The 2167-nt window shown below is 34.7% G+C and overlaps 1 protein-coding gene and 1 long non-coding RNA gene across 3 annotated transcripts in view; one reads left to right on the forward strand and one right to left on the reverse strand.

Moving 5' to 3' along the window:
* The window catches only part of LOC128248147 (uncharacterized), an 84633-nt gene that overhangs the window by 28985 nt on the left and 53481 nt on the right, over positions 1 to 2167 (forward strand). The gene's annotated exons all lie outside the window — the stretch shown is intronic.
* Positions 1 to 2167, reverse strand: part of LOC106867597 (BTB/POZ domain-containing protein KCTD21-like) — a 25654-nt gene that overhangs the window by 10629 nt on the left and 12858 nt on the right. Inside the window, exon 4 of one of the 2 annotated variants that reach the window (XR_008264432.1) lies at positions 1588 to 2038. The exons of the other annotated variant lie outside the window; for it this stretch is intronic. The gene's annotated coding sequence lies outside the window, so the exon portion shown is untranslated. Of the gene's footprint in view, positions 1 to 1587; positions 2039 to 2167 lie in introns of those variants that run through there. 2 annotated transcript variants of the gene reach the window in all.

Below are 2167 nucleotides of genomic sequence, written 5' to 3' on the forward strand. Positions count from 1 at the left end.
ATACAACTACACCCCCTCTCTAATACTTTGAACTCTATACCAAACTATAATTAAAGAAAACTTCAACGAAAAAGCTGCAGACTTGTTTTTGACCCCCAAAACAAGATAAACTGTTTTTACTTCAAACTTTTATAAATTTTTACTATTTGTTAAGATGAGATTCATCATTGAAACTGGCAATATTCTATATTTTCATTATATAATTTTTAGATAATTTTATTAAATTCTCTCTAAATTGAAATGTCTTAGATTTACTTCTGTGCTATTTCCACCATCTTTTGTATGTGTGTGTGTGTGTGTATATATATATATATATAATGACTGCAAAATAAGTAATTTATCTTTAAGTGGAACTACATCTCATCTCCACACAAATCAACTGTATTTACTTGTGCATAATGTGAGAAATTTAATATAAAAATCATGAGAGTGAAAATTGGTGGGCAGCATTATACTTGAAAAACTAAAATAAGATATATTATTGATTTTTACCATCAAAATGTATGTGGGCATGGGGTGGAGGAAGGAGCATTATATTTGAGATCGCATTGGACTTATATTTTTCTTATCAAGTCGAGATATTTCTGTGCCAAGTGGCTGGTGGAGCTGTAAGAGTCAAAGACAGAATATTGCTTTCATAACTGGGATGGAACTTTTTAAAGTCGCTGATATTTTAAACCATACCTGACTGAGAGAGAGACTAAATGGTTGCTCAACATGCTACAAATAGCAGCCAAGTGCCCTCAACTCACACCTCACTGTCTTAAAGAAAGAAGAACAAATGGGTAGAGTAGTTCTAAAGATACAAAAAGTCAAGATGTTCATAACTGGAATACCTTTGATCAGGGCTGACCTAGGGCTAAACAACAGCAGAAACCAACAAAGGTGCCTCTACATAGTCATCTGACCTGCTAGAATAAAAGAACATTAACTCTCACACTCTGGCCAGGTCCATCTTGGCTACCTTCACCAGAATCTACAGGTATTCAGAAGTACACTTGGTGATGGATAGAGTAGAACATGCTCACACTGTCACCCTGCACACCATAAAATTCATCACTGAATGTTGTAGCATGGTTCTCAGCTAGATGGAGGAATGTTATATCTCTGGTTATGTCTCAGTCAATCAGTACACTACTTGCATACAATAAGTCTGCTCTGTTTGTATTCATTTAACCAGTCTTATTCTGTCTACTCATTCAAGGGAATCTATGTACTCAAGACAGCAATAATCCTTCTTTCTATCAACATAGATAAAAGGCAATTATTCATCTACCAGAGAGCTTCCTTGACCTTAGTATCTATTTTGCTGCAAAGCAAAAAACAAGTAGACTTGATGAACCAATGAGGTAACTTCTACATGGTTTCTCAATCTGCTAAAAATAGCACCAAATATTACACCCTAGTGTCATTAAAAAAGAAGGGATACCAGATAATATAGTCCTATATATGCACTGCTCAAGTGAAGGGTAAGCAGGTCTTTGCTGAAACACTCTTGATCATAGGTCTGCTGAGCCAGTGCTGACCTTAGTCTAAATACCAACAATATGTAGAGTTGAGAATCTTGCTTAAAGACAAAGTGAGGCATTTGAAATACATATTCATGCTCCATGTAACAAGAGCTAACATGTTTATTATCCAATTAGACAATCACTACTTCTAGTAGTATCGATTGATAATAAAACAATCTTCAGACTTCAAGAAAGCTAGTGATGGTTTGGTTTGCATAGGCAAAAGTCATTTCAGTAAAAAGAATTCAGTTACAGGAAAACTGATGATACACTTGTTCCTACAGGTGGTCTTGATTGTGATGGAGATCTCACAAGCAAATCATCATAGATTGCAATAAATATTGTCCAAAATCGATTTTAGCCCTAACCAACAGAAGGTTAGTGTACCCGCAAACTGAAATGCATATAATCAAAAGATTGGATGCTGAAAGATGAGGAAGAAGAAACTTTTGAATGGCTGATAAGATGAACAACTGTCGGTCATGCACTGGTTGGTAGGTCTGTTCTCTCACATCTAACACATCATGCTGTAATAAATAAAATAATTTTAGATTCAAAATGTGATTTTATAGAGAAGTGTGTGTGTGTGTGTGAATATATATATGTGTGTATCTACATGTGTGTTTGCAAGTCTGAGTATTTATATTATATAAATA

Source organism: Octopus bimaculoides, chromosome 6, assembly GCF_001194135.2.
Source record: "Octopus bimaculoides isolate UCB-OBI-ISO-001 chromosome 6, ASM119413v2, whole genome shotgun sequence".
NCBI classification, from domain to species: domain Eukaryota; kingdom Metazoa; phylum Mollusca; class Cephalopoda; order Octopoda; family Octopodidae; genus Octopus; species Octopus bimaculoides.